This window comes from Larus michahellis, chromosome 1 (genome assembly GCF_964199755.1).
Source record: "Larus michahellis chromosome 1, bLarMic1.1, whole genome shotgun sequence".
In the NCBI taxonomy this organism is placed as follows: Eukaryota; Metazoa; Chordata; class Aves; order Charadriiformes; family Laridae; genus Larus; species Larus michahellis.
The window spans coordinates 117,347,377-117,361,685 of NC_133896.1; the positions used below are offsets into that span (position 1 = coordinate 117,347,377).

At 37.0% G+C, this 14,309-nt stretch overlaps 1 long non-coding RNA gene across 4 annotated transcripts in view; it reads right to left on the minus strand.

The window, feature by feature from the left end:
• The window catches only part of LOC141737866 (uncharacterized), a 46,018-nt gene that overhangs the window by 14,150 nt on the left and 17,559 nt on the right, over positions 1-14,309 (minus strand). The gene's annotated exons all lie outside the window — the stretch shown is intronic.

Genomic DNA, 14,309 nt, shown 5'->3' on the forward strand with positions numbered 1-14,309 from the left:
CTGCAGTTAAAATAGAATCATAGAATAGTTTCAGTTGGAAGAGACCTTTAAAAATCATCCAGTCCAACCCCCCTGCAATGGACAGGGACATCTTCAACTAGATCAGGTTGCTCAAAGTCCTGTCCAACCTCACTTTGAATGTTTCCAGGGATGGGGCATCTACCACCTCTCTGGGCAACCTGTTCCAGTGTTTCGCCACCCTCATTACAAAAAATGCCTTCCCTATATCTAGTCTAAATCTACCATCTTTTAGTTTAAAACTATTACCTCTCATCCTACCAAAATAGGCCCTACTAAAAAGTTATAAGGTCTCCCTGGAGTCTTCTCTTCTCGAGGCTGAACAATCCCAACTCTCTCAGCCTGTCCTCATAGGAGAGGTGTTCCAACCCTCTGATCATGTTCGTGGCCCTTCTCTGGACTTGCTCCAACAGGTTCACATCCTCCTTATGGCTGGCTCTTGGCTCCAAAAGTTGCACCAAATGGTGCAAAACTAACACAAACAATTTGGGGTGTTTTCTTTAACAGATCTATAGTTTAGATATTTCAATAAATTTTGCAGGAAGAATGCACACTGAGAAAGGTACTTTTAAGAAAACATTTATGCAAATATGGACTTTTCAGTGTTTGGTTTGATGGCTATTGTTTTGGGCAGTAAATTAAAATCATACATAATTCATTTTGATGGCTCCTAATAAAACTGAAGAAAAATAAAAGGAAGATTTTTTTTTAAGTGAATCGACTTTCAGAAAGAAATATAATATTGCTGAGTTCAGTTTTGATCGTCCTAGGGTGCCTAAGAATTCAGTGCAGTTAGATCCCGGTGCTTAAAGTAAATTCAGTCCTCTGCGTGGAATATGCCAAACATAACAGGGTTTTTTACATAACTGCTCTTCCTTCTCAGTATTACCTTTTAGTATTCAGCATATAAGACTATTTTTTAAGTTTACTTTCAGAAAATATTATTTTTAAGAATTATGTATGTGAACCTTATTCATATATTAAAGTTAGCATTTAGACCTATTTAGTGTTGAACACCGAATAATTTCAAACACAAGTGACTTCGAGCTCAGTTCTCCATTTATTCCCCATTGGAAATTGTTTTCGTTACTCTGAAAAATCAGAACATGCATAGTGACAAATATTGCACATAACATTTGTCCTTCTACATTTTTGTTTAACAGACTGCCACATGTTTTGAAGATAGAAAAGAACTGCTTTTACAGAGAAGATCCTGGAGTAAAGGTTCAGATCTTGCAAAAATATATTTGTGTGACTTCCTCTCCAATCTTTTCCTCTCATTTGCAAATAAAGGTTCCATGCTTATGGGTCATGTCTGGTTCCATGCTTAGGGGGTAAAAGAAAAATGAAGTCGGTGACTTAAAATAGCACGTATATAATATACCTACTTACTAAAAAAAAAAAGAATGGTAGATTCAAATATGTTGCACAAATTATATTTTTAATTAAGAACTATATTACATGCATTTTACTGCTGTTCATGTTCTTCAAGGTTATTTGAAAATGACTAGTTGTCATAGCACCTCAACTTTCACAAACTCTGGCCTAATTTTCCATTAGGAGGATTAGGAGTCTAGCATGGAATCAGTGTAAACTAAGAGCAGTATCAGGGAATGACTCAGGTTCAAGATTTCCAAACACAAAGGTCTGAATTCTCATCAAACCTTTGACTTCTACAAAATTCAAAATGTGAAGTAAAGATAGCATTGCACTGCCTTGTTATTTGATTTTGGTACTACCACAGGCTGTTCTGAGTCTTTTTTCAGGAAGTCCGTGTTTTTCTGCAACTGAAAGCACTGCATCAAGAACCCAAACCTTAAAAGGAAAGAAAGAACATTCTCAAATCAAAGAAGGCTCTATCCAAGGAAAACATCCATGTGTTTAACATGTAAGGGAACTAAAAAAAACAACACAGCATTTCAAACTTACAAAGGAAACCACAACTGGTTATTACATCAAGTGTTCTGATAACCCTGAGTACATATCAGTACCTCTCTTTAGAGAAAATAAAAATTAAAAATCTTAGAAAATGCCTATTCCTCCTGCCCACATCTTCCCTCTCTATTTTTAAGGCCAGAAGGCAACTTTTTTAAAGGAAGTTTTATTATGTAGTTATTTCATTATCTGGACTTTATAAAGTGGCACCTTTTCAACATAGGAACGGACAGTTAACTTATGGTGAATGATGAAATTTTGCTTTTCCGTACACACTGTTATTTCTCTGAAAATCTAACTTGGTCTCCATTTTCTTCATCTATATACTTTTTTTCAACAGTAAACCTCTTTCCTTCATTTACGTTCACTCTTTTGTGCTAGCCAGCAAGACTGTTGTGTGAATTCTTCTGACATGAGCAGTAGCTTGATTTTACCTTTGAGCATTTTGCTGCAATTTCCCTGCCACAAAAAATATTCAAGCAAGCTAGTCACCTTGTAAGTTCAACTCAGAACAACAGAGAAATAAATTAATTCAATCAATATTGTAATAGGTGATATCATGCTGTGTTAAACTAAAAGAACCCTTAGCAGCAATTAACAAAAGTCACAGTAAGATTAAGTGCATAAAGAATCATGAATTTGTTTACATGTTGCCTGTTTTTATGAGATGCACTGTATTAAGTGGTTGCATTGTACAACTGATGTCATAACTGGAAAAAAAAAATATATATCGTGAAGTCACTGATTGCTGAGTCAAAATATTAGTGATAAAATTATTCATCCTCAGCTATACCCAACTGAATGCTGGACATACCCAAAGTAGTTGTTCGGGTAAACCCAACTAGTTTAAAATGGACATATAACTCCTTGCAGTAGTTAGAAATTTCTGCAGACAACCAATTAGTCAAACAGAAGTCTAACTTACATTTCTCAAAACATTCTCCCAGGATAACAGAGTGCATCTTATTGAAAAACAAGACAGGCTTATATTTTTCACAAGTGCTTCTGTATTTTGTAAGAAAGAAACTCTTTACTGCTTAGTATTTCCACTCAAGATCTGCACTGACAAATTAATAGATGCACAAATGTTAGCCTATGAGTACACACTGGTTACCTCACCCCTGTGTGAACAAACGCATCACCACCATTCCCAAGAAATAAAATCTCACAAATACATTAAAAGTCCTACTCAAAAGAGCAGCCCTGTCTTCTCCCACAACACACAGAGCATTTCTGGTTATTTTGGTTGTTTTTTTCTGGGGAAGCAGCACCAGGTGTCCTAGCAAAGAGTGATTGTCACTGTGCTCACCAGCACACCCACCCAGACATCTTCTGTAAATGGACAGCTGAGAGCGCTGAAGGGGAAAAGGCAGTCTCTGCCTCCGACTGTTCCGCCACATCCATGTGAAACGCTGCGAGAGGCTTCAATGAGAAAGCTGATTCGGAAGTAGTCAGAAGATCTTAACTTTCTCTTGATGATTTATAACAAAGCACTGACATCTTTCCTATCTGAACAAAAGCACTGAATTGCTGTACACTTTTTAAATAAGCATCTGATGCAATCTTTTTTGAGGAAAAAGCTAGCTCCAAATCACTGGAGGAACTGAAGTGAAGGTACCGCTTCAGTCAGCTTACTATGTCTGCGACACTCTCAGTTGCTCTTTCTTTGGATCAGCCCAAGAAAACAGTGATTTGACAAGAACTAAGTAAAATTGCGATTAATTTCATATTACTAAAAAAAACATTCCTGTATTTTAGGTCCCTGGAAATTACTAGAGACAAAACAAAACCACAGGTAGGTCTTACATATGCTCAGGTAAATACACTGGTTCTGATGAACTCAAACACTTAAATAAACAATGTATTGCATATGATCCAGAATCTACAATAATATTATCTAGGTAGGACTCTTCTGCTAAATTTAAGCTCATCTGTAACATTCCTGGGGTTGACAAATGAGTAGCGCACATTACCTGAGCCTGTAATATGTGTGTTTTTCCTTCTGAGTGTGTAATGGCCATCCATTATATGACAAGGCAACAATAAACATGGGAATAGCCAATGACCCTTAGCAACCTTAGAAGCAAAGCACTCAGATGAGCATATACTTTGTCCTTAACTAGATGTATTCCTGGAGTAATACAGCTACATGGAAACATTACTTATTTATAGCGGAAAGTAACTACAAGGCAACAATGTGATACAGAGAAGCAAGAAGACAAAGATGGGAAAGAGAGAAAGAAACTTTTAAGGTAAGCTTTGAAGAGAGCACATCAGCTCATCAGGAGGGAAGAATTTTGGACAAATCAGGGACATCAGATGAAAGGATCAAAACACAATAAAAATATGAAAACAGCAAAAATTTATATTTCCAAACTTTTTTCCAGTCAGTTTTTTTCAGAGACAGAGTTCTTCCAAAAGAAGTCATGTTAAATGCCTGAGTTAAATAATTGCATAATGTACGTAACAAATTAGAAATACAAATTTTTAAAACACTTCCGATAGCCCACAATTCTCAAGACAGGATGTCATATATATACCTTTAATTATATATTCAGAAACATCAAAGAGAGCTGGAACGCCAGTAGTGCTGAAATATGGATGTAGCAATAGAATTTAGCAAAACAGACCCACCAAATACTATGTCAAACACCTACCAGGAAAAAACACTTGCATAAACTATGGAACAAATATACTTGTATAACAAACATTTCATTAAAAACGACAGATTTATCTGAAACTATATTTGAATGTATAAAGTTTGAATAACTCTTTTTGAAAAATTACTGTGAAAGTCATGAGCTTTCCTAAGCAAATATCCACCTGCAGCCCATGGAGGACCCCACACCAGAGCAGGTGGATGCCCAAAGGAGGCTGTGACCCCGTGGGAAGCCTGCACTGGAGCAGGCTCCTGGCAGGACCTGTGGACCCCATGGAGAGAGGGGCCACACACTGGACCAGGTTTGCTGGCAGGACTTGTGACACCGTGGGGGACCCAGTCTGTTCCTGAAAGACTGCACTCCATGAAAAGGACCCGCACTGGAGAAGTTAATGGAGAACTGTCTCCTGTGGGAGGGACCCTATGATGAAGTAGGGGAAGAGTGTGAGCGGTCCCCCCCTGGAGAAGGGAGGAACTGCAGAAACTGACCACGACCCCCATCCCCAATCCCTCTGCCACTCAGGGGGAGAAGGCAGAGAAAATCGTGAGTGAAGTTGAGCCTGGGAAGAAGGGAGAGGTGGGGGGAACATGTTTTAAGATTTAGGGGGTTTTTTTCTCATTACCCTACTCTGATTTGATTGGTAATAACTTAAATTAATTTCCTCGAGTGGAGTCTATTTTGTCTGTGATGGCAATTGGTGAGTGATCTCCCTGTCCGTATCTTGATGCACGAGCCTTTCATCATATTTTCTCTCTCCTGTCCAGCTGAGGAGGGGAGTGACAGAGTGGCTTTGGTGGGCACCTGGCCTCCAGCCAGGGTTAGCACACCACAAACGTAACAAAGTAGACATAATAACTATTCATAGAAAGAAAATTGAAGAATATTTCCCAGATTATATTAAACAAAATTAAAATATCACTTGACTGTGTACTTGCTGGGAGTATTTCACATGGATTTCCTTGGACTAAGAAATTAATATCCTCCAACACTGTGGTTTGGTTTTATTTAGGAACATATAGTTTTTGGCAATGAACTAATACATGAACTTATTATATAATACATATATTACATAATACATTATATAATAACATTAATTTGAAAAATTTTGGACTAATGTAAAATTAGGATTTGATTAATGTAAAATTAATGTTTCTCCCCTCGTTTTTTTTCTCTTTTTGACAAGACGTTGGATAGTTCAGATTGCTGTGCATCTGAACATTTATTTATCTGAACACTTTCATCACTGATGATGATATATTCTCACCCAACATTCTCCCAGTGACAACTGGATAAACAATTGTTTATGAGTATCTTTATGTTCAATCAACTAAATCTAAGGAGTGTAACCTTATTCCCAAGATCTTTGTCGACTCCAGCTTTGACAATTCACAATCCAACTCTTGTACTCATGAATTTAAGCTCATGCGTGTGTGTAACTACTACTTGATCCTGAAGTTACTTAGGCAGAATGTATTTGTGCAGCTTTATATTCTTTTATGTTATACTAGAATAACATTTATACTACATTTTCCTCAGTTATCCTAACGCTTTCTTGTCATTTCTTAAAAAGGCTGCCACTCTCCCCCCGTTCCCCCCAATATAGATAGATATTGGCTGCCACTCCCCTCTCTCTATATATAAATTTAATAATGCATCAATGTACCCTATTGCATTTTTCCTTTACTGGAATGGTTACACAGAAAAATTGTGAAGCAAGAGAGAAGGGCTTTAAATAGGAACAAGCTAAGCAAAGAAAAAGCTATTAGATATTCCCTCATATTCGTGGAATAAAAAGACAGATCCCCTGGTAAATCCAGTCTAAATGTGAGAACTCATTAAATCTTCAATGAGCAATTGTTATTGTAAGAACTTTGCATCAATAATTAAATCAATTTGCGATTTAAGAGAAAAAAAATCAACTGAATTTTAATGTATTGTGTATATATTTAACAATGGCTAACAGAGACAGATGTTAGTAGATAACATAACAGATGCTAAATGATTCTCTTTTTTTATAAGACATTTATAAAAGACAAACAAAATTAAATGTCAAAATGATAGAGCTACTCTCAGTTCAGAGATACAAGCTTCCCTAAACTCATTAAACTGGAAACAACAGCCAGTACAGGTGTTCATATAAGTGGGATTTAAGTCCACATCATTGAAAAAAATAGTACTTTTTCACATACTCAAATATTCCAATATGTCTGTTGTTTTCATCTTAAAACTCAAATGTGTGTTACATTCTGTGGACTATTTTGTACTAGATCATTTAGGTTGATCTGTATGTAGTTGATGTTCCAGCTTCTTATCCATCTTTTATTTAGATACTAAATTCAAAAGTATCAATGTACCATCAGTAATAACACCTCCCTCACTCAAATGGTGAGTAAGAAAATTATTTATAATATTGACAGGTCTTTAGTTTATGCTTTGCTCCATAGATCTCATTCTGCAGTTTTAGGCCCAAATATCCCATACAATAAAAAAACCTCTAGGTTAGGGAATACATCGAGGGTTCATCTGCCCCTACACTTAGACACAGACATATGTAACTCGGTAACCGATTAAGTTCTCTTTGCAGCAAAGGAAGTTCTTCCTAATGGTATGTGGGTTATACAGGTCAACAGCTCAGCTGGATCAAAAATTTAAAAAAAATCTAAAACCAAAGGATTTGGTTTTTATTCAATAAAACATTTTTATTTGACAGGTTACGATTAGAATACAAAATAGGTTCGTTAGTGCATGAGAACGAAAAAAGAATGCTGCAATAAGCAAAAGATGAACTGAAAAAACTGATGACACAAACCAGTGTGTATTCACTCTAGCTAATGAATCTACATTGACAATTCAATATTTAATTGATTAATAGTAAACAGTTTAAATTTGTCTTCTAGTTTAAAAGATTTCTTGTAGTTAAAAATAAATGAAAAAAGGGAGAAAAAAATTTAAAACCTATATAGGCTGCTTGAAACCAGGACATTTTAATTAAACAGTACAGTAAACCCCCTGCAATTTCTGGTTCACAAAACTTTTCCTGTAGTTTTGATCCGAAATATTTTTCAGGTACCAAATAAAATTTTGAAAGAGAGAGAAAAAAAAAAAGTTATATAAACAGTTATGACACTCACCTATACATGCAGAAAGAATTTTTAAAATTATATATTGAAAATATTTTTTTAAAATTTAAGTCATGTTTCCCATATCCTAGTAAACCATCAGGTGATCACTTGGGAGTCAGCTGCTCTTTTATTCTTGAACTGTTCTATTTTGTTTAAATAATTGTCCTGGTTTGAGGTGGAGCAGGGACAACTTCCTGTTCCCTGAGAGAGGCTCTTGCTTACGCTTGTTGCTGTGGCAACCAGGGTCAGCTGACTCAGGTGTTTACCCCGTGGGGGGGTCCCACCTGTGGGGAGGAGCGGACAGGCCAGGTGACCCAAAACTGACCAATCAGGTATTCCATCCCATCTGCCGTGCTTGGTATAAAAGCTGAGGGATGACAGGGGACATGTTGGATGGCTCTGGTTTTTTGAAGACTGGTGTCTAAGGAGAACTCCGTCAGCTCGTCTGCCTTTGATCCCAGTCAATGTGTTCCAGTCTCGAACTTCCCTAGTGCCTGCCAGTGACATTTCCCTCAGAGCTTGATATGGTTTTGTACATATTTATATCCTTTTTTATTTTATTATTAATATTTCATTAATTTAGGGTTTTTTTTCTAAATTTATAAATTTCTTTATCTCTCTTCTTCCTCTCCTTGGAGTGAGAGGTGGAGGACAGCATCTGTCATCTTGTCATTGGCCAACCTGGCCCAAACTGTGACCATAATGTAATATGAACTGGTCCTCAGATTGGAAAGCTCTACCACACAGTGATTTAAAGGTCATCTGTAATAAAGGACACTTGATCTTAAGATATGACTTTGATGAGTCTCTCCCACACATGCATACAGAGCACATACTCACTGAGTAGCCTCATGCTCTTCCTTGTACAAAACAGGATTTCCTAAACCTACTATATAGTTAAAAAAAAATTCTCTACACCTTATTCGCTATAAACTCTAAGCATTCATTTGAACAATGATGTATCCATTTAAAACACTTACCTTTCAGGTGAAGGTTGAGTACAGAAACCTGTAAATCTGTTATTAATACTTGTATGGTGTGTGGGTAAAATGGAGGACCTTAAGTTCAAATTTTCAAAAGCTCTCAAAGCACTTAGATTTCTTGGCCTGCTTTAAGGTTCACTGGACTTAGAGCTTTGAAAAATGGGAGAGCACTTGTGTCTTTAAAAATGTATGGTCAATAAAGACAGCTGTCATTCAAATGTGGGCCAAGGACAATAGATTTTCAGCAGTTCTTTTCCCACTCACAACCCATTGCTCACTCAGCACCAAGAAGAATTTATCTCAGTTTTGAAGACCAACTCAAGGCTCTCCAACCCATGTTGTAAGGATTTTGAGCAGAGCTACAGGGACCTTATCCAAATGATACAAGGTCAGACAAACAAAGATATTGAACAATTAATAAATATTTATGTACATATCATAAAGCCACTGACTATACAGTATGTTAAAATAGAAAGCAATTAATATCAGCTAAAAGAGATCACAAAAAAAATCAATTATTAATTTAAAATCAGTTGAAGATATATTGTAAAATCCATGTGAAATGTGTCAAGCTGTCTGCCTGGCCACTTAATTAAAAATCTCTAGAAAGGAAGATATATATATATGGACAATGTAGTGAAATACTGTTTCCTTTAAAATTTTTGCAGAAGGTATAAAAGTATTTCAATTCCCTTGGTTTTTATCCCCTCCATTTTCATTGTAATTGGTTTTAATGTTTAACACTCCAAAACAAAGAAAAAAAAATTATACATTAGACTGAAAAAATATGTAAACAAGAAAAAAATATTTACAAGTATGCTGCTTTAAAATGCTGCTTCTTCTGGTTTTGAGATTTTTATTCTTTTTTTTTTTTGGTCATAGCTCTATCTTTCAAAATCAAAAATTGCTAACAAAATGGGAACAAGCAAGGTCAAGCATTCAATACCTCATTTTTTTTATGGACAGAAAGAAAATATCACAACCTTAGTTTACAGGCTTGGCAGGCAGCCACAGCACTCAGAAGTACACTTAACTATTTTAAAGCTTTTTGGTTAAACCTGCTTGAGTGAATTAAACCTTTCCCCTCCACACCTTTTTTTCCTTTGTGCATGAGCAGGCGTGTGTCAATAGAAGTCAAAACATCATCTGTGAAGCTACATATATTCCAGGACAAAGGATATGCCATTTCTCTCAGACATAAAACTCTGGCATAAGACTTTTTCCTATTACCTTCCAAATAATACACTTCCATTTTTGAACCGTCTCTTTCTTTGATTCTTTGCTTTTATAATAGCTCATTTAGGAAAGGGAATGTGACTCCTGCTGCAGTTTGGACAGGGATCCCAGCTCAGTGAGATCTGGCTAATAGTCAGGCATTTTTATGATGATAAATTACAGTTATAAAACTCTGGTATTCCAAAATAATTTATAGTGTAATCAGTAATTTTAATGACTTTTACTCAGGAGACAGTCTGTGTTCTTGCATGAATGCAAAGGATATCTGGAGCTCATTCCCATCCATCTGCAATCTGCAAGGAAGCCACATGAAAAGTTAGGTCAAAATGGTAGCTAACTGAGCAAGTGGATCATCTCATCTATGATTCTTCTGAGAAACCAGTAATTTTTGCTATGGTTTTATTTGTCATTCTTCTCATCATGAAATACTGGGCTATAGCCTTGACCTTCCACCAGTCTTTCAGTTTTGGTAACACAACTGAAGTACTGTATTGGAAAGTCCAGTGAACTGATTTAGCCTAAAAGACGCCAACTTTTCTGCAGAGTTTTATCCTGGATTAGTTCAGTGACACAGTTACCACATGTCCTTGCAAACAGGAGTGGCCGGCAGTACTTGTGAACATGGGGAGACCAGTGGCTACTGACTAGCCGTGGATGAGAAATGTACAGTGCATACAACATAGCTTGAATTTAGTAAGGCTTCATGCCCTGTAGCGTTCTCCTTTTGGAAGATGAGGAAGTACAGACTACTAGTTGCACTGAAATCTGGCTGGACCCCTGGGCTCAGTGTTCCTAATCCAAACTTTAATGTTCAGCTGGCAGATGGCAACGAGCAGAGTATCCCAGAGGATGCTACTGGGGCCCACCTTGTTCAGTATCTTCATCAACGACCTGGATGATGGCAATGCACCCCCAGACAACACTAAATTATGGGGAATTACTGAGAATAAACAGCAGAGCTTCAGTTCACAGGGACCTTTGTAGATTTGAGGACTGAATAACGTGAAGCTCAGCAGTCAGAATTGCAAAAGGCTACACCTGGGAAAGAATAACCCAGTGCTTTGGAACTGTCTGGTTGAGTAGAAGCCCTGATAAAAGGGACGTGGATACTACAGTGAATGCCAGGCTGAATGTGAGACAGCTGTGTGCTCCTGTCACAAGTAGAGCAGGCTGAAACCTGGTCTACATTACACCACCAGGAGAGCTAGGGAAAATATTATCACCTTCTACTAGGTACTGGTGAATCTGCATCTGAGATAATGTTTTGGGTCAAAGCCTGTGCAAAATGAATGTTGAGAAACAAATGGGAGTCATTCAGAGGACTACTGGGATTTTCAGAGGGCACGTGTCCTACTGAGAAAGCTGGGCTTGGGCTAAAGGGCAATCTAGTAGCAGCCTACTGATACTGGTATTACATAGAAGATGGAGACAAACTCTTCTCAACAGGGACAAATAAAATAATAAGGGGAAATGGCCACAAGTTGTGGCTGGAGAGGTTCAAACTGGAAATTAGGAAAACCATGTTTAATGGAGAAGATAGTGTAATCCTGGAAGACGGTACCGTGTTGTAGTATTGATGATAGTCCTACTTCAGGAAGGAGGCTGGACTTGATGGTCTCCAGAAATTAATTCCAACCAACAATTCTATGATTCAACAGGCCTGTTGCCTTGCACTTTTGCTCATTGTTACAGCTTCAAACTTTAATGGCTCATAATTTCTTCATTATGTGAATGTGCCCCTTCTCTCAAGGAAACTTATAGAAAACGTCCAGTACTAAAGGAAACGCTCAACATTCATGTGGGAACACAAGCAAATCTAAAATATATGCGTTGTAACCTTAGTTCCTTGAATGATTCAAACACAAAACCTTGTAAAGCAAACCATTAATTAAGGAAAATGAGAAAAGAGGAGTATTGCCCACAGAGACCTTTTCCATTACAAAATGACAAATCATTATTTGCATATATGCTTTAACAAAGGCTTTCACTTATGTAGCTCACCTAAGATGCTGTAAATGTATTTTAGTAATACAATTATTACAAAGAAAAGGAAAATATGCTACATATTAGTAAGGTTTCAAGATAAACAACTGCACACTTTAGGAGTGTGTACTGACAATTACTTAATAATTGCTGTTGCTTGCTTAATATATTGTAATTAAGTGCCTGAACCATTTGTTAAAAGCATTAATGTACTAATAGGAATTTAAATCTGAATTTATTACTTATTTAAAGTTGAGCTAAGGGTTTAGCAATTGTATTAATCAATCACTTGCTTACGTCAGCAAGTGCTCACTATTACATATGCAGTGTGATATTAAATAAAAATAATTGTTTTCTTATATAACGTAACATTTACCAGACTTATATAGATATATATGCACTGGAAATTTGAAAAATTAGTCACAGGTTAACATTTCCTCATTCATTATTAGTTTCAGAGCGCCCTCAAAGAAGCAAAATGAGGCAACATTAAAAATGGCTGCCAAGATGAAGTTTCCCTCTAAATTCTGTATATATTTTCTCAGATCATTAAAACATTCCTTTTAGCTAATGAATCCACTTAAGGATGTCTTACCAACATTATATAGAGTGGACAATGTTTCAGCAAAATTCAGGCAAATCTCGTACAAAACTTTACAGATACACAAGTTGATTAATGCCCCAAAAAATAATCTGAAATAAACACCCCACAGAAACCAAATGAATTTCAATTGTGTGAGCAAGGATCAAAGGTGTAGGGATCTGTCCGCTTATACCCACAGAAAGCCCTGGACATAACAGTTGCACTCACGGTATAACCGACACATACTGACAGACTCACTTTCTACTAAACTGTTCTTCCCATTTTGAAGTACCAACAAAGAGGAAAGTGTGTGCATTTAGAGAAGCAGGGTACTCATGACATCTCTACTAAATGCAGTTTACACAGTTTCCATCCCACTTTGGGTCTTCGTCTTAAACATACAAATTGTCCTGCACACAGGGACGGCAGTCAGAGCTGGTCTGAAGAAAGACCAGACCCCTGAGGGCACTGCTACCCTCCTGTCCTGTGGCTGAGCCTAGGACTGCAGACGGAGACCCCAGCACCCTTACTCACAGATTCCTCTTCCCCACAGAAGACAGGGTGAACAGGCTGAGCAGTATTGTTGTGGCTCCCTTACCAACTTCTTGGCTATCTTGGCCCAACAAAACTCCTGTGTTTTTCCCTGGTGTAGCTTTAACAAATCACACTGGGATTGTCTTGCTTACAAATATCCAGCTGCCAACAGAGCAATCTAGTGATCCTCTTTTGCATTTCTACCAACATTAGTTTGGTACAACCAAAAACTGTTAAGTTTTTGTCTTAATATAGCACAGCACACCTATGTATGAGAACCTGTCGGTCTGCACCTTACCTAGAAGGTTTTTACACGCCCTAAGGGGCTCTGTTCCTTGAAAAAATACATGCAACTTCAAATGGAAGATTGCAGATGTGGGATTCCCAGGGGATCTTCCTTAAAAATACTTCAACTCTAAAAAGGATGTAACACTTCCATCTCACTTTTAGAACAGCTTTAGGCCTTTCACCGTGAACATTGTTACAACTCCCACCTTAAGACACCCAGCAGTCCCCATGATTTAAGGATGCCATGGAAAAAGGAATGCCTTGGCCCAAGGCCGCTTTATGGGCCCTAAATCTTTGCCCAGGTTAGATCAATGAACACTTAAGGAAAAGCAGGACAGCTCTTTATGGAACCGTGAGCTTTGTACACATAATCAAAGGCATCTAAATCACTGTGTTTTCATAAATTGCAACGATTCAGCCTAAGTTGTGAGACTTGGCTATACACTTCTTTCTTTCAAAAGTATCATGAAAACACAAAGGGGAAGTTACAGTTGAGAACAAACTGTGGAACCGTAATGAGAGAATTGTAGATGGTTTAAAACATCTTTTCATTCTTTATTATGCCACATTGAGATGACTATGCCTTCATGATTTAAAACTGAAAACCGAGATTTGGCATTGACACAGTCCACAGTGATAAAAACTTTCATATAATCTTTAAGACAGAAATCCTGCCAGTCAAAAACCTAAGTAAATGATAATGCTATCAAATGTTTATGAGCAGTGAAAGTATATGAACACCTAATTTTGGATTCAGTGACTGATTCAGAAAAGAGATTAAAAGTTTCAGTCGGCGAAAACAGAATAGTTTGACACAGAAAGGAACATTTTTCTAGGTCTTTTTTCTAATATATTTAATTTTAATTTTTTGTATTTGAATTTCAAAGGCCAAATGTTATTATGAAATTATAGGCCTAAGTATTCATTCATGAAATAATAAAACTCAAAAAGAAATCCTTTCCTTGGT